Source organism: Azolla caroliniana, unplaced genomic scaffold (genome assembly GCF_043228905.1).
Source record: "Azolla caroliniana isolate FFs.n. ecotype wild unplaced genomic scaffold, voAzoCaro1.0.p SCAF_484, whole genome shotgun sequence".
NCBI lineage: Eukaryota > Viridiplantae > Streptophyta > Polypodiopsida > Salviniales > Salviniaceae > Azolla > Azolla caroliniana.
In genome coordinates this window covers 1,716-23,216 of record NW_028230919.1, presented here as the reverse complement: position 1 = coordinate 23,216, position 21,501 = coordinate 1,716, and the positions used below count along the sequence as shown (strand labels likewise).

The window sequence follows — 21,501 nt, the reverse complement described above, 5'->3', positions numbered from 1 at the left end:
GATGGGCAGAATGGGAGTGAAAGATGCTTGGTATGTACTAAAAAAGCCTCGGAGCTCATTACGCTTCTCAAGAGCAGGCTGTAATATAAATGGCTATTGTATGTCTCGCATAGACAGAATATACATAAGCTCGGAACTGGAAAAATATGGCAGCAATGTTGAAATCATCGCAGGTTCAGCTTACTCTGATCACATGCCGGTTTCGATTACGTTGGTCACTCAGAGGCTGAACAAAAGGGACTGCAACTTAAGGATTAGTAATAAGCTTTTTGAGGATGTGGAGGTGAGAAGTAAGATAAGGAGTATATGGGAAAATAATCTAGTTGGTTGTGGTGCTTTGGATAATCTTCAAGGAAAGATTATTGAAACTTCAAAGTATTTGCATGAAGAGACTAAAAATAGATTGGAGAGATCTAAGGAAAGAGAGGTGAGACTAAGAAGATCGATAGCGGCTGCCCAAAGAATGCTCCAGAAAAATCCCAAGTGTCTTTGGTCAAGATCAGGTTTGGAGGCTGCCAAAGAAACACTACAGCGGCTGATTGTGTCAAGAAATAAGATGGTATTCAGGAGTTCAGCAGCTTGGTGGAGTAGGAATGGGGACAAGGTGAACCAAGAATTTTTTAAGTTTAAAAAACCGTGCACAATTGGTAACTTCATTCCTAAATTGATCAAGGAGGATGGTTCATTGTCAGAAGATGTATCAGAGATCATGGAGGCAGTCACATCTCACTATAATGGGCTACTATCAAATAATTATAGTCTCCCAGACCAGCCCTCACTGGCAGAATTTGTATTGGAGGGAATGCAACCAAGAATTTCAGAGGTTGCACAAGTTAAGTTGTCAGGGCCACTCTTGGAAGAGGAGGTGTCAGATGCTCTGGCAAGTATATGTAGAACGTCTTGTCCAGGAGACGATGGATTATCAAAAGATTTTTATGAAAAATTTTGGGAAATAATTAAGGTTGACCTGGTTGCTGGACTAAATGAGGCATGGGATGATGGGTACCTCCCTGAACATTTTAAAGAGGGACTAATATTTCTAATTCCTAAGGTAAAGGGTATAGTATCAGATGTGAGGCAATGGAGACCGATTACGTTGCTCAACACAATCTATAAGATTTTTGCTAATATGCTGGCCAAGAGGGTCAAACCCCACTTACATGCGCTAATTAATGTTGGACAAACAGGATTCATGGAAAATAGATGTATAATCGATAATGTGTTGACCTTTTGGGAAGCGATAGCCCTGGCGAAGAAAACCAATCAACATATTGCATGCCTCATGCTTGACTTTGAGAAGGCATATGATAGAGTACAATGGCCTTTTTTAGACAAAGTCATGGAGCGGTTGGGACTACCCTCAAAATGGAGAGCAGCTGCGTTGGCGCTTTACAAAGGAAGCTTGAGTAGGGTGTTGGTACTAGGGCAACGGGGCCCATCAATTCCATTATGCAAGTCTGTCAGACAGGGGTGCCCATTGGCCCCCTACCTTTATTTATTTATCTCAGAGGCATTCTCTTTCTTTTTAAATAGACCGGATGCAGGAATTCGAGGTTTGGTTGTCCCACATGCTTGTAAGGACTTGTTGGACTCCATGTATGCAGATGACACCATGCTCTATCTGCAAGGCAATGATGCTAATTTACAGCAGGCTGAAAATCAAATTGAGTTGTTCTGTAAAGCATCAGGTGGGAAAATTAATTGGAACAAAAGTAGAGGGTTTTGGGTAAGTCCAAACTCTTGGCCGAATTGGCAACCTAATGCTGATTTTCAATGGGTTCCTAATGGAAGGGCTGTTAAGTATTTGGGCTTTTTGGTGGGAATAGAGATTTAGAAAAATTAGCAACTTGAGCAAGTGAAAGACAAAATCAGAAAAAAGCTTCGGTTATGGGCATCAGTAAAGCTTTCCCTTGTAGGTAGAGTGGTTGTGGTAAACCATATCTTGTTGGCCACCATGTGGCACTCGTTGGCATGCTGGATGTTAGATAAAGAGTGCATAAAAAATATTAAGGCAATGGTGAGAGGGTTCCTTTGGTCGGGTAGAGACCATGAGACTGCTTCAACTAAAGTGGCCTGGAGTTGTTTGATCAAGGCAAAAAGTCAAGGTGGACTTGGGATGGTGGATCCAGGTCACCAAAGTAAGGCTTTACTTGGTAAGCTCTTGGTGCAAAGTCTCCAACCTGGACCAGAATTGTGGAAATTGCTTCTTAGAGACAGAGCTGAACTCTGGAATCCGAGGAATGGCGGCCCTTGGAAGGCAAAGATGTGGTGGTTGTTCAGTCCAGGCCTAACGTTAAAAGAACCTACTAGCATGGAGGATAGGGTGGCCCGCACCATAATGAGGGCCTGGTCAAGTTTAAGAGAGGGGCTGGTCTTAATGCAGCCAAAAACAATGGAGGAACAACTCCGTCAACCTCTGTTTTGGAACCCCAGGATTCGAAGTGATGATGGTATGATGCTTGGTCAGAAAAAATACTTGCCATGGGGGAAAATGGTAGGGTACAATGTTAGTTCAGTAAGAGACTGGGAGGAGTTCAAAAGGAGAAGAAGGGAGGGTCTGGTTGGAAGTCCTAGATTTACCGGCAGGCTGGAAAAGGTTACCCACTTGATAGATAAGGCTGTTGATGGTCTAGCTAGGCTGAATGAAGAAGAGGGGGTCTGGTTTGGGTGGTTTGTAGGTGAGGGCGATGCGCAAATTATTCGAGGCAGGTGCCCATCTAATGAGTATCGTTTGTGGGGCAACCTAAGTGCTTTGGCAGACAATGGCCAATGGTTGGCAGTGCGAGTGGCAATGTTGGAAGGTAAGAAGTGGCAAGTAAACCCGGACCCAGGGAAGCTGGAATCTGATTGTAAACTCTGGATAGTTGACAACAAGCCCATATGTGATCTGGATTGGGATCCACTAGAGGTGTGGTGGCAGAAACCGGGTACAGACAAACTTGAACGGTTTTTCGAGTACACTACCAAGCTAGGAAGGCAAATCATTGGCTCTAAATTGATGGGTGCTGGCCTAACTCGCAATAGTTGGAAGGATAAAGGCATTTCTGATGACTGGTTGAAGTCGTTTTGGAGGAGGCTATGGGCGTTTGATATGCCAGAAAAAATAAAGCTTTGGTTGTGGCTTCTTAGTCACAAAGCGGTGCCGGTGGGGGAGTGGCTTAGGTGTCGTGGTGGTGAGGCTGGATGCAAAAGTTGTGGACACCCTTTGGAATCAATTCCTCATTGTTTTTGGAACTGCAGTGAGGCTATTAACATTTGGGGTAGAAGTCTCAGGATAGTGGCAGCATGCGGAGTGAATGGGAGAGTTGTATGGGGGTCCGTACAAGGGCTGAAGTTAACAGGGGAAGGCTGGGCTGAACAGTTAAATCCCCACGGACATGGTTTTATAGTGCAGGATGGCAAGGTGTTTCAACGGGCTGGAGTTCGACATGGCACTAACTCAGAATTTTTTGAGGAGATATGGATGATGGTGTCTTGTTTATCGGTCTGGCACATTTGGACCAACCGTTGTAAATTTGTTTTTCAACAACAAAAGATCCCTAGCGGTGAGGTATTATTAAATATCTGGTTTGAGTTGGTATCTTGGCTGCGGGGACGATACGACTCAATCAAGGGGGAATCTGATGCAGCTGAAAGATCTCGATCAAAGTTCTTGCTGAAATGGGGTAATTCTCCTATGGTGGGCAGATCCTCATCAGGGCCTCAATGGAACTACCAAGCACCCCGATGGCTGTTTCCGGTTTCCAACAGCGTCTAGGTGCTGTAAATCTGTATAGATATGGTACAAATTATTAGGTTATTGGAGTTGTTTGGATACGTTTGTTGAAAATGAGGTGGGGACTATGTCCACTTTGGTGGGAAGGCCAGAGTGAGGGCTGGTGAGAAGAACTTTGGGTGTTCTATGATGTAATTTTGTTTGCTAACTAATGCGAAGTAGTGTTTTTTTGGAAAAAAATAAAAAAAATAAAAGGCCAGAGGCAGTATACAAATAGTACATAATATTTTTTCATCTCCACAAATATATATTATCCAAAACGAGACCAAATATAAGCTTTGGCATTTGGCAAGATAATGATAATTATAATACATGAATACAACTCTCAGCCTTGCCAATAACGCCTTTGCTACGTCGAGCTAGAAGACCACATATAAAGGTGAAAACAATCTCCAACATGGTTGTCCACCATGGCTGGTAGTTTGAAAACTTCATGTTCGCATTTTGTTTTGCATGTACTGAAGACCATACTCAACATATAAACAACATCTCTGAGTATCTAGCTTTTTCGATGGTTCAATCACACAAAGCCTGATGCTTGCATCTAGTGATAGGCTTTTTAATTTAGCACTTAGTTCCATATCACTACCCTTCAAAATAAACCTTGAGAAGGCATCCACTTTAGCACGAATAAACCTCTTTATCACCTGTGGCCTTTGATATTGACTTCCACTATATAAAATATTAGCTCCAATCCAATTGCTTGAAGGTCCAACATCATCTCTTTTATAGAGTATTCCATTTGCACAACCTTTTGGTCCTTGATTTTATCATCTGAAACAGAAGAATATGGTTGGAAGATGACCATCAGCGTCAAGAACAAAATAGTGACTGTTAATCCCAAGCAAGATGCATGACTGAATAAGCTCTCCTGACTGAATTGTGACCTTGTTGAATCTCAAGTACTTTCCACTGCCTATAAGAATAGAAGGCTCTAGAGGCATTTCGTGACTCGTGAAGAGTTGTTCCATCATCGTTCTGCAGGCCTATAGACCCACCTCCACCATCATAAATGTACTCATCAATTGAAAAACAGTCAACTATATGTGGCCTTCTCGGTGATAGGATCATTTCTTTGTCCTCTTGTCTAAACATTGGTTGATCAAGATAAATTCCAACCTGAAGATTCATAGGATCCTCCTATGTCTCCATCGAATTAGAACCCTTAGAAAGAAGTGATCACCAATCTCAAACTTTCCCACATTTCCATAATCGGCCTGAGATACCATCATACGTCGCCCACGGAATACCGTCGCTGTATCTACTTCAGGATCATCCAAACCTTGCACAACATTGCTTGGAAACATCAAGCTAGCCTCTGCTGCCCTCGAGTCCACCATGAGCATCACCTCTTTTCCATTCACCTTTGCTAGAACATGTGGGATATTGTGAAATAGAAACATTCTCTGCCATTTTCGCTTCTTCACCACTGCCATTGATTTATATTCCATGGGATCATATATTGAAAATGTGCGATGTTTTGGAGACATCTCGATGACATAGCCATAGAACAAATCAAAACCACATAATCCATCCACCTCCTTCAATAGTTTGTCAATGTTAATCTCCATGAATACTAGGTTGGTTATTTTGACATGTCCAAGTTGCAAGCTTTTTCCTCAAAAAAATTGGGACTTCATCACACCACCACCAGAAATACTAGTTGCATATACTTCCCCAAAACCATGCATGCCTAGTTGCATCGCTTTTTTCTTATTGATCGCAAGACAACCTGTCCCAGTATCAATAATGAAACACCCAACCTCTTTACCATCAACTATAGGACGGACCATGTAATGACCACTTTTTGTATATCGCATCAAGACACATTGCCAGTTAGATAACTTCCATCGATCTCTCAAGAGAACTTTTGAATCGAAACCCATAGTGGTAAGCATGTAACCTTATCAATGATAACATAGGCAACTACCTATTTTTTCTTCAATTTGACTGAGAACAAGAGTTCTTTATCGAGAGCATGATGCACAAGTCTAGAACCAGAACTTTCCTGTTGAATGTCTAAATACTTTTGGGCTTCTTCTGTTGCCCAAAACCCAGTCCTAATCCATGTGGATAGCACATAAACCTCACCCTCGTCAAGCTCTAGTCTTGAGACACCACTTGCAGCATCAACATACCATGTAAGCGTGCCATCATGGCCCCATTCATGAGTAAATTCTTCATTTTTAAATGGCTCGAAAAAGAAACTGTCCATTCCCCACTTTAGAGTCCATTCACTCTCAATTCCCCATGTCACTGCCTTGCCTGAAAGCATCAACTTTTGATTAGGCAAGCAATCCTACATCTTTCAAGGAGAGGAGGTGTACCACCTCTCGTTGTAGACCACCAACGCCCTGTACATACAAAAAACATAATGACACTACTGTCTGGATCCCCTCATTAAATTATGCTTCTTCCCCCGACACCATCGTCACTCATCCTTGTCAGAAATAGATAATGTGCTTCGTCTTCTATCAACAGTGTCATCTTTTACTACCAAGGTCCTTGAGATTGGAAGACGCGATGACCAACATCCAGTATGCTCTCCTTCTCCCCTCATGAAAGTATGCTTCAGCCCCTACACCATCAAAAAATAGAATGAATCACTCTCCTCAGACTAGTGTCTTTCAAAATTATTATCCATGCCTCCCCTTTTGCGTTAGGATACATCTAATAGTTCTTTTATTTTATGTTTTTTCAAAAAAAAACTACTTCCATTAGTTAAGGCAATGTACATAGGATAATATACAACTCATATCTTACAGGCCAACTTGCATGTCGAAAAGAAAACGGGTGTAAAGGAAACAACAAAAAAACTCCAAAACACCACATTATTCGATGAGCATAGCATTACTCAACAACATACCCTCCATGTGAGCCTCATACAACCCAAATTCAGCATAGCCATCCTCCACTCTCTTCTCATGGCAACACCCATCTATATGTTAGGCACACTCGGAGGGAACAACCACCGTGATGATAGATAATTCCACTTCGCTTTGCCATCCACCATCTGCAACATCGAAGTACCGCTCCATTTTAGAAGGAACCGAGTTGTAGCTTCTTCACTTGAGTCTGAGGGCTCTTGAAGGCTTTCAAACCCTCCTGGTAACATAGAAATCAGATTAAACCAGATCATCATTAAACTCTTGGCTGGGGGGGTTCGCTTACTTGAGAAAGTCTCCTTGCACCTAGATACCCACACTTGCCAAACTGTAAGGCCGACTACTAATAACCATATGTCCATGTAGCGTTCCTGTATGTAGAATGAACCTCCTTGCGCTGGTTGTATAGTCCCTTGCATCACCTTTAAAGAATGACTATTTCCATTCCACCTTTGAAACCACGCAACCGATTCAATGGCCAACCAAGTGACTGTTGCGCTCGATACATGAACCTCAACCCCGAATCGAGCCAAGATTCTTAAGCTCCTCAGCCAAACTTCTTGGGCTTGTGGGCAGATCCACAAACAATGTGCGATGTCCTCCAAGCTCGCATGGCAGGCCTTGCAACTACTCATGCCATCTCTTTTCCCAAGCCACTCTCCCGTTGGAACAACCCGATGGGTGATTAACCAGAAAAACACTTTGACTTGCTCGGGGAGGGATGAGTTCCATATCCTGCTCCTGGTTCTATCCATGAAGACCAAATTGACAACTACATGGGTCCATTTGTTGGCACACTTCTCACGATGCCAACATTACTTTCTCCCTAAGCGTGTCGAGTATTCGAAGAAACCTATTGATTTATCTTGTTCTCCCTTCCACTTATATTCAGCAGGATCCCATTCTAAGCACTCAAGTGGCTTGCCTTCAACCATGTACAAGATCCAATCCTCCTCAACCTCATTGACTAGTGGATTCACCTTCCACTTCTTGCCGTCTTGTGCCACAATTCTAATCGGGCACCAACCCCAGGGACTCCACTATATATAAGAAGGTTGTATCACGTGCGTTCATGACATCATTTATAAACCCCTTATACGTATGTTTTTTACTATTTTAGTGACCCTCGTGTAGAAAAACAATTAATAAAAATACCCCTTATTAAGAATATATTTTTTGATAACCACCCATTTTAAATACCCTTACATATAAAATATACATGCACACATAGTTTCTATTCCTAGAAAGGATCAATGACCGGCTTTACAATTGATGACTCACAAAATTATGAATCAACATTAGACATCATATGCAAATTCCTTGAAATGCTTCATCAAGTGCCACATAGATTGAAAACACAATATGTAAAGTACAAAGTAATGCACACACAATTAGGAAACATTACCCAAAAACACTAGAGGTATAACATATATAAGCCACATACAAGTTTTTGTTTTTAGTTTATTGAGATGTATGAAGAATATAGAGTGACAAAAAACAATGTAATTTACAATAAAACAATCTTGAACTTGACATATTGTAAAATGCCTCTAAACTCTCCTCATTTTCCATTTCATCTGAATGTATTTATACACCATGGTAATACATTCCAAGATCCATTCGGTTATCTTGGCACACTTCTATTTACTTACTTCTAACTAACCCTTTACTAACTATAGCCTAACTAACTAACCCAAGGTCTAACACCCTAACCCTAGTTATAGCTACTTGGGTTAGGTGAGGGGTTTTATCCTGTGGTTTTACCAAGTGACTCCACAGCTCCCCCCTTCGAAAAAATCAAAGCATGTTGACTGTGTCTGATGGAGTCTCTGCTCCTTTACTGTGGGAGCTACCGCCGTCGCGTTGCTATGGCAGAACGCGTCGCGCTTGCTCGTGTACGATGGGCCAATCCATCGATGCATCATTGATTCACTAAGTCCTTGTCGCCGGATTGGAAAATAGACTAGGACCTTTGCGCCAATTGCATATTCTACCACCTGACGGCCCTTATCATAGCACCGTTTTTGTTGTGCCTGAGCCAATTGCAGATTCTTGTGTATGCTCGTCCGTACGATAGGTTGGACCTGCTGCAAGTGCAACTACCAATCCATGGCATCGGTTCAAGTATGTTTTTTGGGCAAATCCACCTTGATGTCGGGGGGTAAACGAGGGTCTCTTCCATATAGTCCTCTAAAAGGACTAATTTGAGTCGAGGCCTGCACCAAAGTATTATACGCATGCATGATGAATGGTAGGATCAAGTCCCACGTTGTGTGTAGTGGATCGAGGAATGCGGTAAGTTGTTGTTTAATCGTCTTGTTCATCCATTTTGTCAATCCATTTGTTTGGGGATGATATGGGGAGGTAAAAATTTGTTGAATGCCTAATTGTGTGGCTAATGCTTGCAATACCTCTCCGCTAAATTGTGGGCCTTGATCTGACAGGATGCGAGCTGGGCAGCCATGTGAGAAAATGATCCACTCCATCAACTTTGTTGCTATGGTGACAGCTCGTGCATCCGGAATTGCGGCGGTTTCGGTCCATCGTGTCAAGTATTCCGATATGACTAAGATATACCTGTTTCTTGCCTGGGATTCGGGAAAGGGGTCAATGATATCCCATCCTATTAATTCAAAGGGTTCAGAAACAATAATAGGCTGGAGTAAGCCGTCATTGGAATGGGGTGGCTTAATTTGTTGACATGAGTGACATTATTTGATGTAGGTTGCGATTTTTGTACGCATTTGTGGCCAATAATATCGGAGACGGATCTTGTCCAACACCTTGTGGACTCCGAGGTGGCTAGACATCGGGTGATCGTGAAAAAATTGCATATGTAAATTCCTCAAGCTTTGTGGTATGTAGATTCGTGGCTCTTTTCCTGTTTGTATAAAGTATAAGACATTATTTTGCAACTGGAAATGGTTGTGTACCTTGTTGCTTGTGGTCGATTGGATGCCGTGGGTGATTTGTTGTATTTGTTCGTCGGCTTGTTGTAGGGCTGCTATCTGGGCCATCGTTGTGGGTAATTGGACTACTGTAGGGTTGAATTGAACACATTGTGTTTTACTCTTGACAACCCATCGGCAATCACATTTTGGACTCCTTTTTTATAAGTTAATGTGTACCGTTACTCCTGTAAAGCCATTGCCCATCTTAATAGGTGACCTGGTGGGTGGGGCTTGTTAATTAGATGGACTAGGGATTGGTGGTCTGTTTCGACGTTGACGTGGGTGCCGTGTAAATAGGGATGGAACTTTGTGAAAGCCCGTACGATTGCTAACCATTCCTTTTCTGTTGTGGAGTAATTCTTTTCTGTAGGGGTAAGGGATCGACTTATATAGGTGATTGGGCGCTCCACTCCTGTCGCATCCGTTTGTTGTAGGACGGCTCCCAATCCATGATTGGATGCGTCTGTCTGCAAAAGAAAGGGGCGTGAGAAATCTGGGTGAGCCAACTAACCTGCGTGGTGTAGTGTATTTTTTAATTGGATGAAGTTGTTTTCACATTCTGTTGTCCACTTAAACTTGGAGCCTTTTCGCAATAGGATCGTAGGGGTGTTGTCATGGTGGCCATATTTGGAATGAATCGGAGTGAAAAAGTCGCCATGCCTAAGAAACGTTGCAAGGACTTGATTGTGGTTGGTCAAGGAAAATTAGTCACAGCCTCGGTCTTCTTTGGGTCCATCTGGAGGCCTTCGGCAGAAATTATGTAGCCCAAAAACTTTAGTTGTGTGCTACCCCATCTGCATTTTTTCCACTGTAATTTCAAATTGTGTTGTTGTATTCGTTGTAGAACTGATCGTAATACTTGAAGATGTTGTGGCCATGTGGAAGTATGAATTAGAATGTCATCTAGGTAGACAAGCACTGTACCATCAGAGATCAGGTCAGCAAAGATTGAATTTGTCATCCGTTGAAAGGTGTTGCCTGCATTGGACAAGCCAAATGGCATCCTGTTGAACTGGAATAGGCCTCTACTTGTTCTGAAAGCTGTCTTATGTGCATCTCTTGGGTCCATTGGAATTTGCCAATATCCGGCCGCAAGATCGATAGAGGTGAAGTACTTTGAGCATCCCAACTGGTCCAAGAGGTCATCTATTCTCGGCAGAGGGTAAAGGTCATGGATGGTCACTTGATTGAGATTGCGAAAGTCCACACAAAATCGGTATGTGCCATCATCCTTTTTGACCATGTGTGGTTCTGATACCCAATCACTATGTGAGGGTGAGATGATCCCTTTTTTCAGCATCTCATTCACTGCTTGGTCGATGTGTGCATGATCTAAAGGAGAACGTCGTCTTGATGTTGTCCGGACAGGTGTTGTGCTTCCGGGGTTGATGACATGTTGGACCGGAAATGAGACTGTAGTGGGCTTGTCAGATGAGTTGATTAGCTCGGGGTATTGAGTTAAAATCTTGTGGACAACATTTAGGCGAACCTCCTTGCTTAATGCTACCTGTGCATTGCTGATTTGGTGGTTGCATTTGCTTGTGAACAGGGGAACTGAACTTGCTTGTGGTAATGTGAGGCGATGCGTATGGAAATCGAGTTGGGCCCTGCTCTTGATGAACCAATCACATCCGAGTGTGAGTGGAAACAATTGATGTGGAAGTACGTAGAAGGTGTGCGTGATTGTGGTGGAACCTAGCTTGAGTGTGCAGGCAACTGTGGTGTCGAACTTATATAGGCGTTGGTGATCGCCAAACAACACCCTGATGGGGGGGGCTTTGGAGGTTGAAAGATTGAGGCGGGCAACTAGATCTTGGCTAATGGAAGATATGCTACTACCGGAATCGAAGAGAATTTCCTGCGGGCTATTGAGAATTGTGGCCATGGTCGTGCACACGGGAGAACTTGAGGATGTGGATGCTTGTATATGCGGGGGTTGTGCTCCCTTCAACACCCCGCGACTCAGTTTTCCGACAGGTCGGCCCGGTAACTGTTGTCAGCCAACTATACTTGCACATTCTGCTTCTGTGTTTGGTTGTTCCATTTTCGACAATGTTTCTTCACGTGCCCATAGTTGTTGCAAAAAAAACACTTAGGTCGTCCTTGTGCATCACAGGTTGGCAAGTTCCTTCTTGCTTGTAGTTGAGCATTCTGGATATCGATTTCCATCGGTGTGGCATTGTTGTTGTACTGCTTCTCGGAATTGACATTGGATGACCAGCTCATCTGGAGTTCTGTTTGTGTTGCTGCTTCAATGCGTTGCGCAATGAGGATGGCTTTTTGAAATGTTTTGGGGCCTTGGTCGCGCACTCGACGATATATTTCTGGGCGTAGCCGTGGCCATAAGAAGAATAGCTTCATCGATTCAAGCATTGTTGGATTTGCACGAGTAAGTAATTGTTGTAATCAGATTGCGAATTGTGTTATTGGCTCATGTTGTTGTTGTTCGATAGTCTCTAGTTGCTGTAGAGCTGTCTGAGTTGAGTCATGGTGAGCAAAATTCCCGATCATGAGGGATTTAAGTATCGACCAATTGTTCTTGGACTCCTCTGGTTGCTGTATGAACCATGTGGTTGCAATGCCCTCTAATAAAGTTCGCATCTCTAGTGCTTTCCGTGCTTCGGGCCACTGATGATAGCTTGCCACCATCTCAAAATGATCGAGCCAAGAAAGGATGTCCTCAGACGGCAGACCTGAGAAGGATTTAGGTCGTACTCATGGATCTGGGCAATTAGCATGCCTATCTGTCTGCGAAGAGAAAAAAGACAGCATGGCCTGATTAGTCAAATTGGATTGTATTGCTATGTTAGATACCGCTTGTATTAGTTGATCCATCTGAAAAGTTTGACGATTTTCTTGGTGTTGTTGCAGAAATTCAGGATTCATGTTGGTGCATTCTGTTGCATTGTTGTTCTGTATTGGAGATGTCATTTGTATGTTGGTTTCGACCTGCTGTTGTTGCGTCTTGTTGTGTTGGGTATGGTTGTTTCAGCTTGTTATTGTTGCGTTTTGTTGTGTTGGGGCAGCGTTGCGGCGCCTTCTTCTTGATGTGGTGGTGTCTAATCTGTTGGAGTAGCGTCTTGTTTTTGTTTCAGCTTTTTCTTGAGTTGGTGTTTTGATTGTTGCCTGTCTTCTCCACCAAAGTGTGTAAAATGCCTCTAAACTCTCCTCATTTTCCATTTCATCTAAATGTATTTATACACCATGGTAATACATTCCAAGATCCATTCGGTTATCTTGGCACACTTCTATTTACTTACTTCTAACTAACCCAAGGTCTAACCCCCTAACCCTGGTTATAGCTACTTGGGTTAGGTGAGGGGTTTTATCCTGTGGTTTTACCACGTGACCCCACAATATATATATATATATAAAAGAACACATGGAACAATCTAAAATGCATATCAATAATGAAATTACTAACAAATTAACATTATGTTTGGTTTCATGGATAGACTCATATGAAGCCATAACATTATTTTTTCTCAAACACATTGATCAAACAAATGGCAACCTACTTCATATTTCTATTTGAAATGTAAGACATCATCTATTCACACATTCTTACCCAAATAAAAAAATGAAATAAAATAAATCATTTTGTTATTGCAATGTCTACTTTAAAAACTTATTACAATAAAAGTTGCCCTTATAAAGACCAATTATATAAAAAGAAAACCCTAAGAAGTTCATTTTAGGCTATAAATTTCATGTCGTTTCCATCTTCAACGTTGGACCTGTATTATAACATGTAACAACAAAGGCAAGAAAACTTAATATACATGGAAGTAAATAATATCTTAAAGAAATCAAAAAATATATTTGGAATACCGTAGGTTTATATTTGGTTTCTACTCTTTTCTCCTTTTCTTGTTAAAGTAAAAGGCATAAATATTAAGTTACGTGGTATGTTTGTATGTGGTATGCATGTGTGTCGTGTGTTATGTTTGTGTGTGTGTGTATGTATGTTTTATACATCATATATGTTTGTATGTGGTATGCATGTGTGTTGTGTGTTGTGTGTTATGTTTGTGTGTGTATGTATGTTCCATACATCATATATGTTTGTATGTGGTATGCATGTGTGTTGTGTGTTATGTTTGTGCGTGTGTATGTATGTTCCATACATCATATATGTTTGTATGTGGTATGCATGTGTGTTGTGTGTTATGTTTGTGCATGTGTATGTATGTTCCATACATCATATATGCTTGTATGTGGTATGCGTGTGTGTTGTGTGTTATGTTTGTGCGTGTGTATGTATGCATGTATGCATGTGTCTATGTGTGTTATGTTTGTGTGTGTGTGTGTGTGTGTGTGTGTGTGTGTGTGTACATATTGTTATGTGTGTTATGTTTGTGCGTGTGTATGTATGCATGTATGCATGTGTGTATGTGTGTTATGTTTGTGTGTGTGTGTGTGTGTTTACATATTGTTATGTGTGTATATGTGTATGTATGTATGTGTATATATGTATTGTATGGATAGTATTGCATGTGTATATAGGTATGTGTGTTATGTGTGTGTGTGTGTGTGTGTGTGTGTGTTTACATATTGTTATGTGTATATGTGTATGTATGTATGTGTATATATGTATTGTATGGATAGTATTGCATGTGTATATAGGTATGTGTGTTATGTTTGTGTGTGTGTGTGTGTGTGTGTGTGTGTGTGTGTGTGTGTGTGTGTGTGTGTGTGTGTGTGTGTTTACATATTGTTATGTGTGTATATGTGTATGTATGTATGTGTATATATGTATTGTATGGATTGTATTGCATGTGTATATAGGTATGTGTGTTATGTTTGTGTGTGTGTGTGTGTGTGTTTACATATTGTTATGTGTGTATATGTGTATGTATGTATGTGTATGTATGTATGTGTATGTATGTATGTGTATATATGTATTGTATTGCATGTGTGTATAGGTGTGTATGTATGTACATATTGTATTGTATTTTATTTAATTGCATTGTGTGTGTGTGTGTGTGTGTGTGTGTGTGTGTGTGTGTATGTGTGTATGTATGTATGCATTATATGTGTATATAGGTATTGTATGGATTGCATTGCATGTGTATATAGGTATGTGTGTATTATGTACATATTGTATTGTATTTTATTTAATTGCATTTATTGTATGTATAGCATGTATGTTGTGTGTTATGTTTGTGTGTGTATGTATGTTCCATACTACATATATATGTGTCCATATGTATATGTATATTCTACACACACGTGTGTGTGTGTGTGTATTGTATTGTATTCCATGTGTATGTATGTGTTATATATGTAAATGTGTATGTATGTAAGTGTATATATGTGTATATAGGTATGTGTGTATGTATGTACATATTGTATTTTTATTTTTTTTCCGGAAAAATATCCTTTCATTAGTTATGAACAACATTACAAAAAATTGACCTACCATCAAGCTACCATTGATCTGGTGCATTCTTCCTTAGGTCCCAACCCTCAACACTCCACCACTCCTTAACCAAGTTATGTGATTGGTGGTGGGAACAACCATACTGGTGGCGCTAAGCACCATTTAGGTCTTGAATTTTGTATTGTGAGAAAAGGGGTCTTTTTCCAATAGACAATAAATTCGAGACGTTGCAACACTGCAACATCTGTCTCACCTTTAATATCCTCATACTGTCCTTTCAAGGTATGTACCATCTCCATCCAGACATTCCGTGTACTTTCCACTGGATGAATAGTAGTATTACCAAACACCTTAGAACACCTAGCAGTCCAAATAAACCACATTGTGGTGGTGCATAGTAGCTCCCATACCTCTTGCATTGTCTTTACCATGTAAGGAGCCTCCATTTGACTTTGTTGCACCGCCATTATCCTTCCTCTTTGAATTCTAATAATCGTGTCATTTGGGCATGCATCATATGGCCACACCACTTGTGCCACTGTGGCCCATACTACCATACCCCACGAAAAACTGCAATCCCTAAACATAAAGGCAAGAACTCGGAACACTCGCCTCCAAACTTGCTGTGCAGCATGACATTCCCACAAGCAATGTTTCAATGTCTCCATCTGACAACAACAATAGATGCATGCGGTCGGTGCAGCTGATTGTTGCAACCATTGGCCAATTGGCAATGCTCTATGTATTACTAACCATTGGAAGACATTTCTTTTCATATCTTGCTTCCTTTTCCATAATGTTCCCCAAAACTTTGTTAGGAATTCCGATGTGATCCCTTGGTGGTTCCAAAATTGACTAGCTCGTGGTGTAGTCCTACGTTGAGGTGCCAAAATGTGTCGTCCCATCTTAACTGAATACTGAAAAAAACCATACCTTTTTCCCATACGATCAAACGGATCTTTCCACCAAAATTCTCCCGGATCCCATTGCAACCTTATCAAAGGTTTCTTTTCAAAAACTCTCAGTTTCCAATGCTCCTTGACCGCCTCAACTTGTGGGTCGATGAGCCACTTAGATCCGTCATAAGCAAGGACCCTTATTTTAGAAAATGTAGCATATTGCAAGATCTTTGTTTGTATCGTTGCACTACTTATACTGCCATCTTCCTCCACCTCATAGTCTTGACATCGTCCGCAAGACAAATGTCCCCTTACCCCCACTAGCACTTGAAGCCTCGTAAATGCTCCTTCCCACTTGGGAGGGTTAAAGGACCATATCGTAACATCAGAGTGCCCCAAAACTGACTGCACTTGGTCCCACATAATCAGCCCCCCTCTCAAGGAAGACAAGAATTCTGATCTGTCATTTATATTCAGAGTATGAAATGATTTCCATGCATCAACGGACGCTCCTGGCCCTACATCGAGCTTGGCCCAATCCAATCGCGTTCGGGACCCCAACATGTGCCCTGATGGCAAACGCATATTCGGATTCCACACTAAGTTTTGTCTCAAGTATTCCTCCTCACATGTTGGTACACCATGTTCCAACCCTTTATGTACATGCTCCCATGCTCGTAGAAGACCATTAAAAAATTTGTCTTCCCAATTCCTAGACATAACATGTTTCTTGTCTGGTATAAAAATCCACCTTATGCTATCAGCCCATAATCCACCCATCGACGGAGCACAACTATACAATCTTTGCATAAGTAATTGCTTCCAAGGAGCATGTCCTGGTAAAAGGCCACGAATTATTAGTTTTGCTAACAAGGCCATGCATTGGTCTAATGGATCTATAATCCCCAAACCACCGTATTGTTTTGGGGTTATCAATGTACTCCAAGCCACCTTCGGTCTTACATGACTCTTATCTTCCCCAGCCCATATAAAATTCCTAACCAGCCTTCGAATTTGTCCAATGCACGATTTTGAAAAGATCCAAGATGAGGCTATATACCACACCGTAGATAGTAGCACATGGTTGGCAACTATCACTCTACCGGCCAAAGATAGTTTAGCATGACTCCACAAGAATAATTTTTTCCTCAAAGTTAATAGTAATGGTGCAGCATGTAATTCTGGAACCAAATCAATCCCAACCTGCACTCCAAGATATCGAACCGCAACTCCTGTTTGAGTCCATTGGAAAGTATGATGCGGTGCCCAACAAGGCGGCGGCTCCTTGCTTACCCAAAATGCAACAGTTTTCTCCCAATTTAACTTAGCTCCAGCCGCTATACAAAACTGTGACAAAGCCCCTTGTACTTGTTGCAAATTCGTTAGAGTCCCATCCACATATAATGCAGTGTCATCTGCAAATTCCGAGTCCAATATATCTTGTCCATGCATTGGCATTGCCAAACCACGCAAGCCTATAGATTGTGATGATATAAATGCATGCATTGCTTCCGCAAACAGAAGGAACAAAAATGGTGCAAGTGGACAGCCTTGGCGAACTGATCGAGTAATGTTAAAACGAGGTCCTACTCCACCTGCCAACAACACCTGACTGTGTGCATTTCTATAATGACAAGAAACACCTTTAATCCATGTCGTGTTGAAGCCCAAGTGATGCATAGTACCTTCCAAAAAATTCCAGTCAACCCTATCATACGCTTTCTCAAAATCTAAAAGCAACACGGCTAGATTTTGTTTGTTTTTTACCGCTACTGCAGTAGCCTCCCAAAATGTAAAAACATTATCCATAATACTCCTTTCCCTCATAAAACCAGTTTGCGATACATGAATTATCTTTGGTGATACCTCTTGTAACCGAGAACTAAGCAACTTTGCAAATAGCTTATAACTAGTAGTCAAGAGGGTGATTGGCCTCCACTTACGAATATCTTCTGAAACTCCTTCTGTTTTAGGTATAAGATAAATAAGCCCCTCAGATAACGACATGGGCATCTCTCCACTTTCAAACATATGTTGGTAAGCATCTTTTAAGTCTTTCTTCAGTATCCCCCAATATTTCTTGTAGAATTTAGGTGTAAGTCCATCCACTCCAGGACAACTATTGTCCGATAAAGAGTGTAGCGCTTGTTCCAACTCCAATTCTGTAATAGGTGACAACAATGAATCTTGCATTGCTTGAGTAACCTTGGGTTGAATTTCCGCCCAGACCTTCATTCTATTTTGGCTTATCTCCTCAGAGATAGGCTCTTCTGACAAAAGGGTAGCGTAGAATTTCGTGGCAATTACCCGCACAACATTTGGATCCATTTCAAGTTCGCCATTTTCATTCCGCAAACAACAGGTTACATTAGAGACTCTTTTGGGGCCTTTAATATTAAAAAATTTGTACATCTATCCCCAATTTGCGTCCATCTTGAAGCAGAGTTGTGATACCTAAATTGACTATGACATTCTTCCATATGTTGAACTTGTTTTCGGGCTTCTTCAAGATGTGAAGCTATCCACGCACACTCTGGTCGACCCTGTTGCAATCTTTGCAAAGATATCAATCTTGCCCTCATCCCTCTTTCCTTCTCCAGATATTCCATATATTCAGATCTTGATTTTAACGCAAAATATTGTGATATCTCCGTCAAAGCACAAGCCACTTTGATTGTAATGGGAGCATCCATATTATCTTTGTTCTGCCAAATATCTGTCACTTGATTATACCATCTATCATGTAACATTACTTTTTCGGGTATCCTAAATCGTATGGACTCCCTTTTCGATTGCCCAAAGGTTCTCAATATAACATGAGCATGATCAGAGAAAGTTGTGCCTGGCATAATAGTGATATTTCCCCCATTTAAGACAAAGGCCTCCCCCACATAAAATCTATCCAATCTTGAAAGATTGGTTCCAGCTATTCTCCTATCCGAACGTGAGAAACTCAAGGGATTCTGAGATCTATAAACATTAGGCATATGCCATGCATCAAAAATACTCAATTTCAAACACATCCGTTCCCATACTGCTAATTCCTCCCCATGAATTGTTGAAACACTCCCACCTTTCCTATCCTCTGGGTCCTCAAGCATATTAAAATCCCCTGCAACACACCAATGAGACACATTTGGTAATGCATTTGTAATTTCACACCAAAAGTGTTTCCTAGCCGATGCATGATTTGGCGCGTAGATATTCAAGTAACCCCAAGTTGTATGTAAATCTTGTAATACAATATATTGTGCTCGTCCTGGCACAATGATCTCTTTGCATATAATACTTGATTTCCAATGATGTGCAATTGCCATACACACCCCGCCTTGTGTACCACTAGTGCCAATAGCCGGGGACCAAAACATCTCCCAACTACCAGGTAATATAGTGCCATAGTTCCTTATTCTTTGCTCATTCAAATGATGTTCTTGAAACATCATAATGTCCAACGATCCATTCGTGAGACACTTTTGTAATTCCTGCCTTAACCTACCTCTATATCTTCGGTATAAGGGACCTCCCAAGCCCTGAACATTCCATGTGAGGAGCCTCATCAACAATTGTTAGAGGCCGAACCGGACCCGATCCTACGAGTCTTAGAGGATGGTTCCACGGAGCTTACGCCACCCCCATCTCCCATAATCACCATTTGGCTTTTGAGTATGTCACAACCTTCTTTAATGAATCTCCAATGATGATGGGCCCGAGCCTTGGCTTGGCTTTCCGGCACATCATCTTCATGAATATAAACATATCCAAAATCAAACAATATATCGGAAGGTACATCCAATACAACATGCTTGCGGTTCATTGCATCCAAATACGGAACCACTAAACAACTTGCATTCTCTAACCCCCTCAATATTGTTTCCCCCAATTGAGGATTTTGCACGTATTTGGCAAAATACAAAACTTGTCCTCTCATGGCCAACATAACATTCGGTTGATTCCATATGTCATTTCTCTCATAACCACATAATGGAAAGGAATAACCGACCAATGAGTTTTCCACTTGTTTTTGTCTAAATAAAACATGGACCCTTATTGCATTGGGTTCATGAACATCTTTAACACCCAAATGTTTTGTGAACTCATGCCCAAAGGGGGCTGCATAATCAAGTATGGAAAAGCCACCATTTCCGGTATCCTCCTTCAACATCCCACATGTTCTTATTGTGATCGCATTATCCAATTTTTGTGATTGTATTGTTCTTTTTGAACGAAATGTTTTTGCCTTGACACATCCATCATTTGGTTGGGTGGTACTAACAATTTTCCCCCTTATCTCAGTAGTGGATGTTGGTTGTTCTTGTGTATCAATTTCTATGTCCAATGCATTATACGCATTAGGGGTGAGACACGTCTCTTGCATAGGCACCGTACGTGTCTTGCATCCATGTTTAGCCTTTACATTTATCCATTGAGTGTCTCTTGTTTCCCCTTGTGCCCGTACACCCATACAATCTGAGGCTAGTTTCTCTTGACATTTATCTGCCTCATGCCCTTCTTGTTTACAATATTCGCAACAACGTTTTTTTTCCCCCAATTTAATATTTCTCCTTGGGCAATTCTTGGCTAAATGTCCCATTTGCCGACAATAGAAGCATTGTCCAGGGAGCCCGGCAAACTCCACCTTTTGTTCTATAAAATCCCCTTCTTCATTTGGTAGCCTTACCTTTGTCGGTAAGTTTTCGAGTGATTCTACCAAGATTCGGGCTGACGGAAATCCTGACATTTTACTTAATCGCATAGCCATACTTTCTTGGACCCTCACTACAGTTCCGATCCTTGAAGCTATTGCTTCAAGCATCGGTAAATACTCCTTACGTAATCCCAGGAAGACAATCGTTAACGGAAATATTCGATCTCCTTTCCGTATTGCCTCCACCGGATTAAAACCTTGTTTCCAAGGCATCACAAATGCACGGGCACCTCTTACATCAAGAGGACTATGCTCCAACATTATTCCCACTGATTCGATTGTATCCAATTCCACATGATAAAATCCTCGTCCCATGAATTGGACATCTATTATTCTACCAATTAATCCATGCATAGATGCTTGTAATAAATCTTTACACTCACCTCTATTCGGCCGAGCTCCCACCACTCTGCAGATCACCGAGAGTTGAGTTAGGCGCTGAATCTCTGATTTGAATTCAGCCTCTTCTTCTGTCGAGAATACGATCGGTAGAGGCCGCTCCTCAGATTCTGTTGGCGGGGCTGCTTCTTTAGAGTTCCCCTGTTGTGTCGTTGAGGTGGCTCTCTGCTGCGTTCTCTCTCTTCCCTGTTCCTCCATCTCGTTTTCAATATCTCCTATACATCGATACAAAAATGTACATATTGTATTGTAATGTATTAATTTCGTTTATTGTATGTATGGCCTATGTGTATGATTGTATATGTTATGTGTGTGTGTGTGTGTGTGTGTGTATGTATGTATGTGTAAATGTGTATGTGTGTAAGTGTATATATGTGTATATAGGTATGTGTGTATGTATGTATGTATGTATGTATGTATGTATGTATGTATGTATGTATGTATGTATGTATGTATGTATGTATGTATGTATGTATGTACGTGTATGTGTGTGTGTGTGTGTGT

At 41.3% G+C, this 21,501-nt stretch overlaps 1 long non-coding RNA gene and 1 pseudogene across 1 annotated transcript; one reads left to right on the top strand and one right to left on the bottom strand.

The window, feature by feature from the left end:
- Positions 1–4,609: 4,609 nt before the first annotated feature.
- LOC147848172 (uncharacterized) lies at positions 4,610–6,713 on the bottom strand (annotated as a pseudogene).
- A 3,612-nt stretch (positions 6,714–10,325) lies between these two features.
- On the top strand, positions 10,326–12,572 carry LOC147848171 (uncharacterized). The gene is made up of 6 exons (XR_015532057.1): positions 10,326–10,371; positions 10,456–10,827; positions 10,980–11,061; positions 11,161–11,588; positions 11,737–12,000; positions 12,081–12,572. It is a non-coding gene; the product is annotated as an uncharacterized LOC147848171 (long non-coding RNA).
- Positions 12,573–21,501: the final 8,929 nt, after the last annotated feature.